This window comes from Pteropus alecto, unplaced genomic scaffold, assembly GCF_000325575.1.
Source record: "Pteropus alecto unplaced genomic scaffold, ASM32557v1 scaffold104, whole genome shotgun sequence".
Taxonomy (NCBI): Eukaryota; Metazoa; Chordata; class Mammalia; order Chiroptera; family Pteropodidae; genus Pteropus; species Pteropus alecto.
In genome coordinates, this window is record NW_006436664.1 from 5939908 (window position 1) to 5957616 (window position 17709).

General features: G+C 37.9%; 2 pseudogenes; both read left to right on the forward strand.

The window, feature by feature from the left end:
• The first annotated feature begins 7297 nt into the window (after window positions 1-7297).
• Window positions 7298-10614, forward strand: LOC102897035 (annotated as a pseudogene).
• Window positions 10615-16889: 6275 nt separating this feature from the next.
• On the forward strand, window positions 16890-17008 carry LOC112481120 (annotated as a pseudogene).
• Window positions 17009-17709: the final 701 nt, after the last annotated feature.

Here is a 17709-nt window from a genome sequence, read left to right on the forward strand (position 1 = left end):
AAAGATGCTCAACATTGCTAGCTATTAGGGAAATGCAAATCAAAACTACAATGAGATACCATCTCACACCTGTTAGAATCGCTATAATCAACAGAACAAGTAATAACAAATGTTGGAGAGGATGTTGAGAAATAGGAACCCTCATACACTGCTGGTGACCACAAATTGGTACACCCACTATGGAAAACAGTATGGAGTTTCCTCAAAAAACTAAGAATTGATCTACCATATGATCCAGTAATCCCTCTACTGGGTATTTACCCCAGAGACTTGAAAACTTATATCCCAAAAGGTATTTGCACACCGATGTTCATAGCAGCATTATTCACAGTGGCCAGGACATGGAAGCAACCGGAGTGCCCTATGATAGATGATTGGCTAGAGAAGCTGTAGTACATACATACAATGGAATATTACTCAGCCATAAGAAGAGATGAAATACTGCCATTTGCGACAACCTGGATGGACCTCGAGATAATCATGCTAAGCGAAATAAGCCAGACTGAAAAAGTTGGCTTTTCATGATATCACTCATATGTGAGATATAAACCTAAAAGCAACAAATGAACAGAACAAACAGAGACTCAGGGACATGGACGATGGACTAGTGATTACCAGAGGGTAAGGGGTAGGGAAGGAGGGAAGAGGTAGACAGGGTAAAGAGGGTCAAATATAGGGGGTAGTGGGAGGGTGAGGTGGGTAAAAGGGATCAAATATATGGTAACTGAAGGAAACTGGACTCTGGGTGGTAATCACACAATAGAATATGTAGACGTCAAATTATAATATACACCCAAAAATTATATAATGGTATTAACCAGTTATCCCAATAAACTTTAAAAAATAAATAAATAAAAATAAAAATAAATAAAAAATAAAAATAAAAAGCAAGAACGAAACCTTAACGTTGCCAGCTTAAGAGAAATGAGAAAGCAAGCATTGAATGAATTCATATACTGAACCGCAACTGCTATAGCAAAGTCTCACAGAACTGTTAATACCGTGATTGAGAGCAGGAAATAATTTACCCAAACTGTTTGATTTGTGTCAACAGCATAGTAGCCAGCTTTGAAATCCAGATAACCCTCTACTAGATGACCTCAGCTTCTCCACAGCAAATTGGCAAATTGGCTTCACAATCAGATCAATAATCTATAAACTATCCAGGATTTGTACATCATGTTCCATTGTGGAGTCAGGGAGACTAACTTGTAACAATCATTAGATTTTCTCTAGTGGAAAGATCTGGTTTGAATCTCAGCTCTGTCACTTACCCAGTTTTATGACTTGGGGCTAAAACTTAATCACTCGAGTTTTGTTTTCTCTTTTGTAGCTGCAAATGGTAATTCTTGCCTTACCAGTAGGCTGTGGAAATGGAAGGAGATGATGTATGTGAAAACCTAGAACAGAGCATTCAAGTGGCAAGATCAATGCATTATTTCCCACATCCCATGGCAACCCAATCCTCAGGACAGAACCAAACATGCTGTCCCTACATCTGAACACAGCTACTGCAGTGGACATGCAGCCCACGTTCTTCATGGGGCATATATCTGGTGAACAGAGCTTTTTGCCAAGTGGTGGCAGCCTTCAGGGAGGGGACCGACGCAGCCTCTGCCTTCAGGAAGTGGCATTCCTAAGCAACTCTTCCACCCATTAGAACAGTTCAAACTGTTAATGGTTTTAAATAGACAATGATCACATTTGCTTTCTTGAATGATTATATTTCTGAAATTTCTAAACATGTACTTAAACCATAATACCCCCCGCGCACACACACACACACACACACACACACACACACACAGTCCTTGAATCAGAAGAGTGATGGCTTTACCCCAATTTTTTATCTTGAAAATTTTCAAACATAGAAAATGTCGCAAGCAGTACAATGAACACGTACTGTTCACTTAAATTTATCAATTGAATCTCATTGCATTTGCTCTCTTCCTTACTGTTCTTTTGTTTTTTTATTTGTTGCTGAACCATTTAAGAGTTATGGAAACTGCCACTTCACCCCAAATACTTCAGCATGTATTTCCTAAGAACAAGGACATTTCTCCTACATAACCATAGAATAAGTATCTCAGGAGATTTAATATTAATGCACTAGCATTATTAATATTAAGTCCACATTCAAATATTTTCAATTGTCCAGAAAATATCCTTTGTAGCTTGTTTTTTATAATCCAGACTTCAAAAAGAAAAAAGTAAAACAATCACACATGGCATTTAATTGTGACGTCTCATCTGGTCACTCTGAAATTCAGCCCTTCTCCATTTGGAGCTAGATCTTCTGTTTTCCTCTTAATTTTTATTTATATCAATGGGCTTCATAACTAAATGCAGGCACCACCAATTTCTCATCTTCATTTTTGATCCTTGTACTTAAAAAAAAGTGGCTAGTACTGAATATAATCCCACTATTTTTCAGTTCTTAGCTTTAAACCATATTTAAATAGAATTTAAAACTGTAAACAGCATCTACACAATGACAGGTCTGGGCAGGGAAGGAACAGGGCGTTAGTTTGGGGCACGTTCAAGGAAAAGTAATGACAGAATATCAAGGTGACAAGACTAAAAGGTGCGACTGGAGATGGGAACCCAAATCTCTCCCTAGGTAAGATAAAGAAAGTCACCTACAGAGAGATGAGAAGGGAAGCCACAGAATAGGCGACTTTCCCAGCAGGGAGACTATTCTGTGAGGAAAGCCAGTCTGAACCTTGGGAGACTTCCAAGCCAGAGGGGAAGCAGCAGGGTATGCTGGAGACCCAGAAGATCCAGAGAAGTGGGATGTCCTAGGAGGCAAGGAAGAAGAGAGGTGCACAGGTAATGAGAAACAAACAAGGAATCCTACTCCTGAGCTGTTGATGGATTTTAGTTTCAGATGCGAGTTAATTCTCAGGACCAGGCCAGGAGAGGGGCCCTGGCACCTCGAGCTTTGCCAGCTGGAGTCAGATCAGATAACCTTCTTGAGGGGCAGTGTGGAGGCCATACCATACTTAGAAGTGCAAAGCCCCAGACCTTGGATCTCCTGAGGCAAAACTCCTTAAGGTAAAACCTGAGACAGAATCCAAGAATAATCATCAGGAAGAGAAGTTGCTGAGGAGACCATGAAGGGAAAAGTTGGGGGACAAAAGCCAATTCAGTTGAATGGCCAGGGAACAAATGGAAAGAATTTGTGTCCTTGACAACGCTGAGCTACTAAATTAACCAACTCCAAAACTGTTCCACCTTTAGAGGTCCTGTTACATGAAATAATAAATTTCTGTGCTTAAAAACCAAGAGGCAACCTAAACTGATGAATTAAGAAACTCCCTTAAAAAGTATATTTACCAAGAAATCTGAAGAACCAAGAGAATGAAGTAAAAATATCAAATAGGTAAACATAACATAGTCACAATGACTGTAGCAAATTCACCAAGCTTGTTAAATAGATCTTATGCAGATAATTATATTTAGAAGTTTATGGAGAATAAGCTTATCAGCCTCAGTGATTAAAAAGGTTCTGCTATATGGGCCCCTAATTTCTTAAGAGAAGGCATATAAATATGTACATGCACATACGCATATTATATATGTGTATATATAATGCATATATACATACACATATACTACGTGTATACATGCACATGTACACAATATAATACATATATACACAACACACATATATATGTACATACTATATATATGTGTATATACACAAAACAGGTCCCATGCAGGAAACACTGCTGAATGCATAAACATTCCTTATCACTCAAGTGGTGAGAGCAAGGGAAAGCAGGGTACAGACTCCTAAAGACAGAAAAGAGTTTGAGGTGATTTTACCACCTACCGAGGGAATTTTTGCCAGTAACTAGAATAGAGCTTTCACAATACACCAGCTTAACAAGGTTTCAGAGCAGTGTGAGTAATAGAGGAGGGGAAGTGTCGTGACCTGTTCCCGTTGTCGTATTTCTCTGCGTAAACTCTGCTCAGCAGACCTTGAATCATCAGGGGGAGGACAGAAGAGTTTGAGGTGATTTTACCACCTAACGAGGGAATTTTTGCCAGTAACTAGAATAGAGCTTTCACAATACACCAGCTTAACAAGGTTTCAGAGCAGTGTGAGTAATAGAGGAGGGGAAGTGTCGTGACCTGTTCCTGTTGTCGTATTTCTCTGCGTAAACTCTGCTCAGCAGACCTTGAATCATCAGGGGGAGATTATTAAACCCTTTTTGTGTCTAAGAAATTAGCTCCACAGCACTTCAGTTTACTGGTACAAACTTTAGAGTTGTTTACAAGACTGTGAACGGATTTAACGGGCTCTGGTTTGTAAACTTAACCCTAAAACTTTTAAACTCATTTCCTTCAAATTATTATGAAAATAGTCTGTGCTGGAATTATGAAGAAGAAAGGGAGAAGCACATTTTCACCCTTTTCACCCTCAAATTAATGGTATAACTGTTGAAATGAACCATCCATAGTTTCATTTAGACACTGTAGTATTGACTACTTCTTTCCTAGTCCTCGGATCCTCTAATCCTCGGGGATGGTGCTGGTGGGGGTTTGAACAGCTGCACATTTCCAACATAGTATTCCCTAAATGGTGTCAAATGACCAGGAATGAAGTTTTGGTGACTGGATGATTTATTCACTTAGTCATCGTTGTTCCATCAGGGGAAACAATAAGAGGCTTTTGTTTGTGTTTCTGTGTGTAGGGTGTAAGGGACGAAGAGAAGAAAATAGCTATATAATGAAACCTCGGTCCTCTTTTTTCCTCTCTCAAAAGAGGTCTTTATCTTCAAATTATTATAAATATATCATGAAAATAGAATATATATTGCATTGTGGGTCTTTCTACATTGTTTTTTCATATGGAAAAAGCACTCTTTCATATGTTTCTGGAAAGGTTTTTTCCTCCTCCATAAAAAAAGTAATGCATTAATATGTTCTGATCATAAAATAGTCAAACACTGCAGAAGTGTACAGAATGAAAAACAAAAGTCTCCCTTCACTGCCCTTGCCCCACCCCTCCTCTCCCACAACTCAACCCCTAAAAAAGTTTTGGGGTTTTTTTTGTTTTGTTTTGGTTTTTGGTTTTAAACCTCTATTACTCTGGTTCAGGGCAGTTTCATAACAACAGATGGCATTTTGCAAGCAACAGGCAAATTCCAAAATACAGACAATCAGGAATCACTGAAAATGAACCTCTCTGTGGAGTGCAATCCCAGAAAATGCCAGGAAAAATTGTGACAGAGTGACTGAATACAGATCAGGATAGCTGCCCTGCAAAAAGGGCACACGGAGCCAGAAATATCTGGATTTGCATCTAGCCTGCCCCTAGCTGGTTGGATGTCCTCGGCAACTTTTGTTTTCCTTGCTGTAATGGAAGCATGATAATAGGAGCATGAGATGAGACTATGTGTATGAAACACCTCACGAGAGCCTCATTTATGCTAGGTCTCTGGCAACTGTTAGTTTTCCTCCCACTTGCAGAGGAATTTTGTTGCATCTAAAGCACACATGGGTTTGTTTCTGGTGAAATTCTAGTTAAGTCTACGTGTTTACAAGGAAATTTATAATTCTGTTTTGTATACTGTTTATCAACGATGGAAAGAAGCATGCTTTGTTTTCCTGCCAAGCTGCTCAGAGCACGTCAGTGTTTTACAGGTTGATTAAAGGCTGACGTAGAAATAGATCTGTATTGAATTTGGGTTCAGGAAATGTATGTGGATTCAGGCAAGAGTGTTCAGGATTAAGAAATCCTAATAATTGTGGGTGTGTTTTTTGTCAGAATCTCGTATCACTAAATGACTGATGCGAAGAACAAGTTAAATAGTTGGAGAACACTGATGCAAGAACATTGAAATATTTTTAAATTATTCTTGTAATGTTAACATGACTATTTGGGAGTTCAGCAGTTTTGGTTTTCGTCACCAAGAAAACAACTCTGCAATTATAAAACAGGCAAGCTCATAATAAAGTTAAAGTATCTTGAGGGAATTAAAAGATTAAGGCTTCTAGAGGACTCCAAGAGCGTTTTTTCCACAGTCTATGAGGCCTAGAGTGTCCCCTACTGGTCACCTTCCAGAAAGTCAGGCAGCTAATGGTTTTAAAGAGGACTAATTTTTGAAACACCATAAATATAACCCATTATCTCTGTACCTGCCCTATTGAGAGGCCCTTTTCTCAAGGCTTATTGTCTGAAAGAGAGAGTAGTGACTTTTCTGGTAACAACTTGATCCTTTAATCAGAAGTGTGTCTGAAATACCATTTTAAATGTGACCAATTATGTCTGCTGGACCCTGAGTTTTAAAGTAATCAGCATTTCAGAAGAATAGTTAAATGGAATAAAGTGGCTAAAAAATATTTAATTGAATTTTAAAAATATTTTTGTTGTAGGCTACACTAGTCTCTGCGTACTAGCTTTTTTTTAAAACTTCCTGTGAATCTATAATTATTTCAAAATAAAAGTTGAAAGAAAAATCCAGTGACTTGACTTTGCAGCTTTAAATCATTAAAACATTTCTTTGAGCTGGTTGAACCATAAGTGAAAAAAATGCCAATGACAAAGATAGAAAAATGTGCGTAATTTGAAATTTGTATTTTCTATTTTTTTCTTTCCCTGTTTCTTTTTGCTGGTAGCCAGTAGCCCTTCCAGATAGTCCTTGAGGGACCTGCAAGGATAGAACAGGTATGCCCACACTGTCAGCAATCGGAGCTAATGCAGCTTCTAATGTGAACTCACTGTTTGTCATACATGTGTTTAAAAGTAGAATCCTTATCTTTTTATGCAATGTTACCCAGAATTCATCCATGTTTTATTCATCCATGCATTCATTTATTCCACAGTCATTGAGCACCCATTACATGCTTCATGATATCTATATGTCATGAATATATGTCACTTCTACCAGGTAGGGGTCCAAAATATAATTATATCCCTTGTAACATTAAAACTAAAACTAACACACACTCTCTCTCTCTCTCATCTCCTGGTTTCATTGTGTTGTTTCTCTTTTTTCTCTATGAAGGTTTATTTCTCCTATGTCCCATTCCCTCTGAGCACAAATTTATGTAGTTATACCTTGAAATGCAGTCTCATAACCTAATTTATAATTGGATGTTTATACCCAATGATAGTTTGGTAAATTGCTTCTATCACGATATATCTGTCAAAGTCCCAAGAGGAAACAGATGGCGCACTCAAATTAGGATAATTCAAGGTGGGCTTAATAAAGGTACTATTTACACAAGTGTGTGCAGTGTGTAGGGAGACAACAAGATACCTATTCCCACCCTTAAGACTGGAACGATGAAGAGAGGGAGCAGACTCTCCAGAGACATGGAGTGTGACAGAAGAGGACCTGTGACCTTTGGTCATGGGACTCAGACAGCCCAAGGTGACCTTCTGGGGGTGAAGTTGGGCAATTATAACACCACCTTGACTGTACTCTCTTCCTCTGATCTCCGCTGGGGATCTTCATTGGTCAAACCCAACTGGAAGTCAGAGGCATTGAACCAGACTATACGGGTTAGTCACTCTACCCAGCAGGGTTAAGAAGGGTGGAGATTGGATCTGTAAGGCAAATGAAATATCCTTTCGACAAGGTTATATACAATTTAATAAAGGAATCCTGGAGCCCTCTAATGATGGCTCGTTATGATATTGCAATTTATAATAAGAAATATATATTTGGTCTTAATCCCTGTTTCTAGCACAGAGCTCCTAAAATCCTTAGAATTCCCAAGTGAGGACAGTGTTAAAGGTGTCATTTGTTATATTAACGAGGTGACTTTTGGACCTACCTCAGGATGAGGGCTGGTTGCCAAGAAAATCTAACCAGGTGATTAGAGATTGGAACTTTCAGTCTACCTCCCTGACCTCCAGGGATGAAAGAAGGGCTGGAGGTTGAATTAATGGGCAATGATTTAATCAATCGTGTCTATGTAATGAAGCCTCCATAAAAACCTCAAAAGATGGGGTTCAGAGAGCTCATAGGTTGGTGAACAAGAATGCTTCCACATACATTGTGTCAGGCCCCAAATTCCATGGGGACAGAAGCTCTTTTGTTCAGGTCTTTTTAAAATATCCTTTGTAATAAACTGGTAATCTAGTGAGTAAACCAGTTTCCTGAGTCCTGTGAGCCACTCTAGCAAATTAATTGAACCCAGGAACTGGGTCTTGGGACCTTCTTCTGACCAGTCGGTCAGAAGAACAGGTAATAGCCTGGACTTGCGATTGTCATCTGAGTGCGGACAATCTTGCAGGACTGATCCCCTAACCTGTAGGATCTGATGCTAAATCCAGGTAGATAGTGTCAGAATTCTATTGAACTGTAAGATGCCCAGCTGGAGTTGGAGAATTGCTTGGTGTGGGGAAAAAACCCACACATCATAATTGGTGACAGAATCATACTCATCTAAGGATGGTATCAACGTAAGAAATGTCCAAACCTGTAGAGAATTTTTATGAGTTTATTTGAGCCCAACTGATGACAATTGCCAGGAAGTAAAATCTCATTGGATTGAGAAAATGCTCTAGAGAAGGCTGTTCGGCAGCTTATTATACACATTAGAATAAAAGGAGGAGATGTAAGGAGTGTCACATGAAACCCATGGGTGGTAGATTAAGGGGATAAGAGAAAGCAAAGAGGAGAAATCTCTGAAAGTGGATAAAAAGTGAAATGGAGAGACATTTCTTTTACATTGGTGGGTAAGGATAGTTAATAATTAACATTTATAGCAGGTAGGGATGATATGTGGAGAACAAGATAACAAAGAGGTGTTCTGTGGTCTCCTGCTCTGGTGCCAGTGGTTGTGCCTTGAGGGTTCTGGAAAAGAAGATTGCTCTGACATTTCAAAGGTATGTTATCTTAGATGCAAAAAGGCATTAGACAGGCTCATTTAAGGTAGAGATTGACCTTTGTCAAGAAAGCTATAGGCCTAGGACATGATTCGCCATGACTCGCTTTTAGTTAGGAATTTTTACATTCAGACCATCCTAGGTGCTTGTTTTCAGTCTCTGAGTTTGTAAGGCCCACCATGCAGGCCTCCCCTGAGCTTGTCAGGTTTAGTGTGTGGCTCCTTTTTTGTCCACAATGGGATCATGGGTTCTGTGGGGAAACAAAAGGAAAGAGGTCTTTGGGAGGGAGCTTTCCCAAATACCCTCAACTCACACCACACACCCTATCCTGGAATTAATCTTACTGTGACCTGCTGCTCTATCTTTGACACAATTCACATGTAGGGATTTTTACATGAAAGTGACATAGTTCCCTAGGTCCACACAGGTAGCTGGGAAACCCCTCAAAGTATTGCAGGAGCAAAGAGGGAGAGCTTAGCTTAGCCTTAAAGTCATAACAGGAGGTCAGAGGCACGCGTTGGTTCCAAGGGGAGAGCTGAGGTGAAATAGAAGGAATTACTGAACTTCTGATAAATGTTTTTTCAGAGTAACTAGTAGCTCCCAGAAGGGATTTCCTCAAAGTGAAAAAGAAAACGTTTAAAGAAAAAATAGGAGATTAAAGTTACTGGTTTTTCTCAGCTAATTTCTTAATAGGTGTATGTTTGAGTTTTGATTTAGTTAAAGTAAGTCAATTGGCTCTTAAAAATCAGGTTATCCTTTCTGTCAGTGGATGCTACAGAGTAAATTGTTAAAGTCTCCTCTCCCGCAGTCATCTAACCTAAGTCAGAGTCTCCCAAAGAGCCCCCAAAGCCACAGAAGCTCTTTGTCCGCCGTTTGGGCTTTGAAACAACCCATGAGAGTCTGAGGAGCCATTCTGAGCGATGGGGAACACTCACGGACTGTGCAAGCGCTGATGAAAGATCTAAACACCAAGCGCTCCAGAAGTTTTGGGTTTGTCGTGCATGGTGCTGTGGGGCAGGCGGATGCAGCCATAAATGCGAGGCCACATAAGGTCGATGGAAGACTTGTGGGACCAAAGAAGGCTGTCTCAAGGGAAGATTTTCAAATACCTGGTACCTGCTTAAGCGTGAAAAAGTTTTATTGGTGATGTTAAAGAAGACACTGAAGAACATCACCAGAGAGAGTATTTTGAACAGTACAGGAAATCTAAAGTAGTCACAATCGTGACTGACCGAGGTAGCAACAGGAAGACACTTTGCTTTTTAACCTTTGATGATCATGATTCTAGACAAGATTGTCATTCAGAAATACCATACTATGAATGGCCACAGCTGTGAAGTAAGGGAAGCCCTATCTAAGCAAGAGGTGGCTAGTGCTTCATCCAACCAAAGCAGTCGAAGTGGTTCTAAAACCTTTGGTGGTGGTGGTGGAGGTGGTTTGGTGACTTTGGTCATGCGGGAAACTTCAATGGTAGAGGAGGCTCTGGTGGCAGCTGTGGTGGTGAAAGATATGGTGGGGGTGGGGATGGCTATAATGGATATGGTGATGCTGGAAGCAGTTTTGGAGGTGGCAGAAGCTACAATGATTTTGGCAATTACAACAACCAATCTTCAGATTTTGGATCCATGAAAGGAGGAAACTTTGGATGCAGAAGTTTTGGCCCCTGTGGTGGTGGAAGCCAGTACTTTGCCAAACCACGAAACCAAGGTGGCTATGGCATTTCCAGCAGCAGCAGCAGTAGCTGTGGCAGTGGCAGAAGGTTTTAATGACTGTCAGAAAACAAAGCTTAGCAAGAGAGGAGAGCCAGAGAAGTGATAGAAAGCTACAGGTTACAACAGATTTGCGAACTCAGCCAAGCACAGTGGAGGCAGGATCTCACTGCCACAAAGAAGACATGTTTTAGACAATACTTGTGTGTTTGGGCAAACAACTCAAGGACTGTATTTGTGACTAATTGTGTAATGGGTTATTCTGTTCTGTGGAGCGTGTAAAGCATTCCAACAGAGGGTTTTAATGTAGATTTTTTTTTCCTTTTTTTCACTCAACATCAATACATTCTGTATCAGTAATAAATTATTCTAAAATGTAGTGGCTTAAAACAACAATAATCACAAATTCTCTCTCATGGTTTCTGTGGGTCAGAGATTTGGAAATGGATTGACCAGGAACTTCCTGATTGGAGTGTTTCATGAAGTTGCAATCAGATCTTGGCTGAGGCTGCAGTTATCCACGCAAGGATTACTGAGGCCATCTTGGAGACTGGCTATTACACATACCTAGGATATCGTCTAATCTTAAAGTGTCCTACAAGTTCATTCACCCTCAGGAACAAGGATCTGTTCCGTCCTAGTACATCTCTAAGTCTGCTGTTTCAGATGTAAGATGTAGTTCTTGATTTATTTATTCCTAAAGCCCAGTAATTAGAGATGGGGGCTCTACTCCAGTTGGCTCATTTATTGCTATTTTCTTGGGGAGGCAATGGTTAGTAATACTTAAAAATAAAACATTCGTTGTTTAGCATTATTAACAAATACAAAATTATCTCTAAGTCATGTATATAAAATAGTATACATTAAACTAAATATGTACATTTAGAGCAATGTAACATAATACTTAAAGTTTAATATATTTGATAATTTAAGTATAGTATACTCAATATTTAAAAACAAATTTCAGTTAATAAAATATAATATATCCAATATTTCTCATCTGCTCTCTCTTCCTAAGACAATTACAGCACTTTATTTTTTCTTAGAGCCACTCCCAGTCCAATTCTTCGCATAAAGTAGATGGCCATTAAATATTTGTTGAATTGATTGAATAATACCAGAAATAAATAATCCCCAGCCTTCTCTTTGTAGTTTCTTCTGAATTTCTGCAGAGCAGTAGACAGTATTATGTTCTAGGCACTATGTTAATAGCTTTACATGTATTATCTTATTTAATCTTCATAGCAATCTTATGAGGGTGGTACTTTATTTTACCTATATTATCAATGAGAAAACTGAGGCTTAGAGAAGTTGGTCTCTACTATTCATGTCCTCTCCAAATTCTTCATATTCCATAGTTTGAGTCTATAAAAACACTATTCAGTTCATTATGTCTAGTTATGAGTATTCTGATTCTATGGCTTCTATTTGAAAGACTATTGTGCATATATTTAGCAATGATATTATCAAAATTGCTTTTCCTTCAGGATATAGAGAAACGTGCTACAGAGGGCCTAAACAGAAAGTACAGTACTCCTTGCTTCTAAGATATAATTTCATTGTTCTTATTTTAAAGTTTTAAAATCAAAATGTAGCTTATCATTGGTATAAACATTTAATACGCTGCCTTTTTTGTTTTCCCCAAATGCTGTTGGTGCATCTTAGAAATGCAGAAATACAGTATGCCAAAGATATGGCCCATGTCTCTTACTTCCCCTTTGTACGTTAAAGAATGTGATGACTATAGCAACCTATGCTTTATAAAGCTGGGCCAACATCCTGTTGTCTTCCAGGAACTTTCTGGCTTTCTGCCATACATATACATTTATAAAATGCATATGCAGAGTTAAGCATTTTTAATTTTGAGACCTTAGAACACTTTATAGACTCTGATTTCTGTAGCAAACGGGTATATAATATACAATCTCTTACATGTCAAAGAAATGATGATTGATTTTCCTGGAAAAGACCATTTTCTCTTCATGTAATGACTTAAGTATATTTACTTAAGGGCTATTATCATTATCTTCATCATTACTATCACCATCATCATCATGAGGTACATGTAGTAAGGGGAAAAATTTAACACTCTATTGTTCCTTCCAGAGTTATAACTGTTAAAGTTTAAGAGCACATTTTAAAATTAATTATAAAAATGAGGGCTATGGGAATAACTTGGATGGCCTGGAGCCAATACAGGAAGAACTAAACTGCTCTACAAGAAATGAATGAGAATTTGGGGGATTGAACATAAGTAAGTTAGGGAAGGATGGGCACTAAAGCAAGATGAGTGGGCACTGGGGCTGAGATCTGGCCCACTTTCTGATATCGAGCTGTAAATTGCAAAAACTCCTGAAGGAAAAATGCCTTTTTCTAAATGTGCACAAAGGTGTCATATAGGCCAGCAGTGACCCCAAGAGAGACCCAGCACAATACCAAGAGACCACAAGCTAGAGGTAAGAGATACAGAGTGATTTCTCCATAGGAAGGACTGGACCAGGGATTTTTAAGTTCACAAATGTTAAAATTCAATTTAGGTCATTCTGTCTTAGAACATCATCTCCGCCATGGCTCTTGTCCTTTGATAATATCAGTCCACATATAGTATGGGGGAGTGGGCTTCAGGAAGAAGAGATTGAGCAGTCTCTGGGAGGGGATGAGATGGGGAAAAGAGAGAAAAAACACTGAGTAGAGGGGCCATAATGTTACGGGAAGCAAGATCTCAACCAGGAGACATCAAGAGGAGACTAAGCCCCAGAGTAGCCTCAGAGACACTGGGATAAGTATTTGAACCAAACGTTATTTGAATTTCAAAGGGCTTGGGGACATCCACACAACTGACATTTTTATTATGCACATATAAATATCATTTAAATCACTTGATTTTTCCACAAATGCTGCTGGAATTACTAGACATCTACAAGCAAAAAAATTAATCTAGATACAGATCTTATACCCTTCACAAAATCTAACTCAAAATGGACCATATACCTAAATGTAAAATTCAAAACGATAAAACTTTTAGAGGGTAACATAAGAGAAAATCCAAATGACATTGGATTTGCTGATGACTTTTTAGATACAACCGACCAAGGCACGACTCATGAAAAAAAAAGAATAAGTTGAACGTCATTAAAATTTAATTTTCTGCTCTGTGAAAGACACTGTCAAGAAAGTGAAAAGGTAAGTCACAAACTGAGAGAAAATATTTGCAAAGGATATATCTGAAAAAAGACTGTTACCCAAAATACACAAAGAACTCTTAAAAGTCAACAATAAGAAAATAAGCATTCTAATCAAAAAATAGGCCAAAGACCTTAACAGATACCTCACCAAAGAAGATGTACAGATGGCAAATAAGTATGTGAAAAGATGTTCCACATCGTATGTCATCAGAGATATATAAACTAAAACTATTAGAAGGGCCAAAATCCAGAACACTGACAATGGCACATGATAGTGAGGATGTGGGTCAACATTCATTGCTTGTGGGAATGCAAATGGTACAGTCACTGTGTAAGACAGTTTGGCAATTTCTAACAAAACTAAACATGCTCTGACCATACTATCTAGTAATTGTGCTCCTTGATTTTTACCCAAAGGAGTTGAAAAATTCATGTCCACGCAAAAATCTACACACAGATATGTAGAGCAGCTTTATTCATAATTGCCAAAACCTGGAAGTAACCAAGATGTCCTTTAATAGGTAAATGGATAAATAAACTATGATACATCCACAGTGGAATATTACTCAGTGCTGAAAAGAAATGATATATTAAGCCATAAAAAAGACATGGAGGAACTTTAAATGTATATTACTGAGTGAAAGAAGCCAATCTGAAAAGGCTATATAATATGTGTTTCTAACTACCTGACTTTCTGAAAAAGGAAAAACTATGGAGACAGTAAAAAGCTCAGTGGTTGACAGAGGGTGGGGTGACAGAAGAGATGAACAGATGGAGCACAGAGGATTTTTAGGGCAGAGACTACTCTGTATACTATAATGGTAGGTACGTGTTGTACATTTGTCTGAAACCATAGAATATACAACATCAAGAATGAATGCTGGTGTAAACTATGGACTCTAGGTAATAATGATGAGTCAATGTAGGTTCATCGGTTGTACCATATGTACCACTCTGGCGAAGCATGTTGATAATAGGGAAGGCTATTCATGTGCAGGGGCACAGGGTACATGGGAAATCCCTGTACTTTTCACTTAATTTTGCTGTGAACCTAAAATTGCTCTTAAAAAATAGTCCATTTAAAAAAAAACATTTGAAGACATGCGGTCTAAGAGGTTAACTAACTTGCTCAGGGAAAAATAGCACATCTGTAATTGAAATATGGCTTCAGGGACTTCTGCTTTCTGCCATGATAGAGAAACAGGAACTGAACTTGCTGTCTTCCTTAAAAAACTAAATAACTGGACAAAATATTTGAAACATCAGTTTCAGACATTGAACAACAGGGAGCATAGGACAATGATCTTTGAAGGGAAACAAAAGAGATAAGCTCCATGGTTGCCCCAGCTTACTGCCTAGAGAGAATATCCAGGCAGTAGCACAGGAAGGGGGAAACTAAGCAGAGTCCTGGAGTTTCCTTGAGTTGAGGAGACAGAGTTGAGAATTCGAGAAAACTCAGTAGCTAGAGTTTGCAGAGGAAAGTACCACAGAGGTTAATGCAGAGAGAGAGAAAGAGAGAGAGAGATCAAAGATCTGAAGAGGGTTGCCAGCTGAGTACTGATATGAGGAAACTATCAAGCCTGGGAGAATGAACCACCAAAAAATGACTGCTGAAACTCACACAGGACTGATAATAGTTTACATTCTCATCTCAAAAACCAGAGCGAAGAAACTTCAAAATCAGGGCATCAGGTAGAGTACTCAGAGGGCTATTGCCTCAGTAATAATGGGATCAAATTTATCTTAAATTAAAAGCTGCTCTAGTCTTACCTAAGAAAGTTTGAAAACAAGCCTCAAATGAATCAAATTAATTACTTAACTGTATATCCCCCAAAATATTTAAAAGACAACAAAAAATCTAGCACCCAATAAGATAAAATTCACAGTGTTTGATATCGAACCGAAGCATGCAAAGAAGAAAACATAACCAATATTGAAAAGAAAAATCAATCAATAGAAAGAAACCTAGAAAAGAAACAGATAATACAATTAATATACAAAGACATTAAAACAGCTATTATAAATGTTGAAGCTACTTGACTTACAATGGGGTTACATCCTGATAAACTCATCATAAGTTGAAAATATTGTAAGTCAAAAATGCATTTAATACATTTAACCTACAGAACCTCACAGTTTACCCTAGCCTATCTTAAACATGTTTAAAACACTTAAATTAGGCTACAGTTGGCCAAAATCATCTAACACAATGAATACACTGTAGAGTATTGGTTGTTAGCTATCATGATCATGTGGCTGACTAGGAGATGAGGCTCCCTGCCACTGCCCAGCATCACAAGAGAGTATTATAGCACCTTTCACTAGCCTAGGAAAAGATTAAAATTCAAAATTCAAACTATTGTTTCTAGTGAATGTGTATCACTTTCACACCATTATGTAGCTGAAAAAATCACAAGTCAGGGACTGTCTGTACTCTATATTTCCAAAACGATAGAGGAAAGATGAGCATGGTAAGTAGGGACATGAAAGATATAAAAAAAGACCCAAATCAAACTTGTACTGATGGAAAAATACAATGTGTGAAATGAAAAATACATTCAATGGGATTACTGCAGATTATGCACTGAAGAAGAAAAGACTGGTGAGTTTAAAGATATAGCAAAAAAAAACTATCCAAAATGAAACACACAGAAGAAAAAAGACTGAAAAAATTGAACAAAGCATCAGTGAGCTATGGAACACCTTTCAGGAAGCCTAAAATATACATTAAATTTGAGCTCCAAAAGGAGGAGGGAAACAGAAAAAATATTTGACTAAGTGGCTGAATTTTTTTATAGATTATGCAATAAGCTCAACAAACATCGAGCAGAAGAAAATGTGAAGAAAACTACACCAAAGCACATCATAATCAATATGTTAGAACCAATAATTTTTTAAAAAATCTTAAAGCATTCAGAGATAAAAACATACATTTTATATAGAGAAACAAATATAAGAATGACAGTATAATACAATTGAGAAGTCAGTGGAGCAATATCTTTACATGAATAAAAGGAAAAAACCTGTCAACCTAAAATTCTATAATCAGCAAAATACCATTTAGTAACAGAGTTTTGACACATATGAAGCAAAAACGGATAGAACTGCAATGAGAAATAAACAAATACATGGTTATAGTAAGAGGTTTCCTACGGCCATGCCACCCTGAATGTGTCCGATCCCGTCTGATCTCGGAAGCTAAACAGGGTCAGGCCTGGTTAGTACTTGGATGGGAGACCATCTAGAAAGACCAGGTGCTGTAGGCGTTAAAAAAAAAAAAAGATAAAGAAAAAGAAGTTTCAACATCTCTCCCAACAACTGATAAAACAAGTAGGTGAAAAATCAGGAAGCCTTTGGAAGACTTAAACAACTCTATCACCAATGTGACCTAAGCGACACACAAAACATTTATCAAAATAGACCATATTCTGGGCCATAAAACAAGTCTCAATATCTTTTAAAAGATTCAATAATATGAAGTATGTTCTATGACCACAATAAAATTAAATCAGTAGTCAACAACAGAAAAATATTTCAAAAATGCCCAAATATTTGGAAACCAAGTAACATACTTCTAAATAACTCATGGGTCAAAAATAAAAATCAGAAATTACAACACATGCTCCTTAATCTACAGTTCAATTCAGAGAAATAAATTTACCCTCAAATGTTACTTTATCACACTTCTTCAAATCCTTTCTATTTTTTCTATTTAGTCATCATGCAGAAGCAATCTTGTCATGATATCTTTAAGGTTTAATATGTGTATTTTATTTCTAGAGATCTATTTTCCTGTCCCTACTGAGAAGTACCGTTTTATAGTGAGTCATCCTTGTAAATTGAATTGCAGAAGACTGAAACCCAACTCAGACTAGTGTAAGTAAAAAGGATTTATTGAAAGCATCCTAGAATAGCTCACAGAATTGAGGAAAGCCATATATATTAGTTTCCTATTGCTGCTGTACCA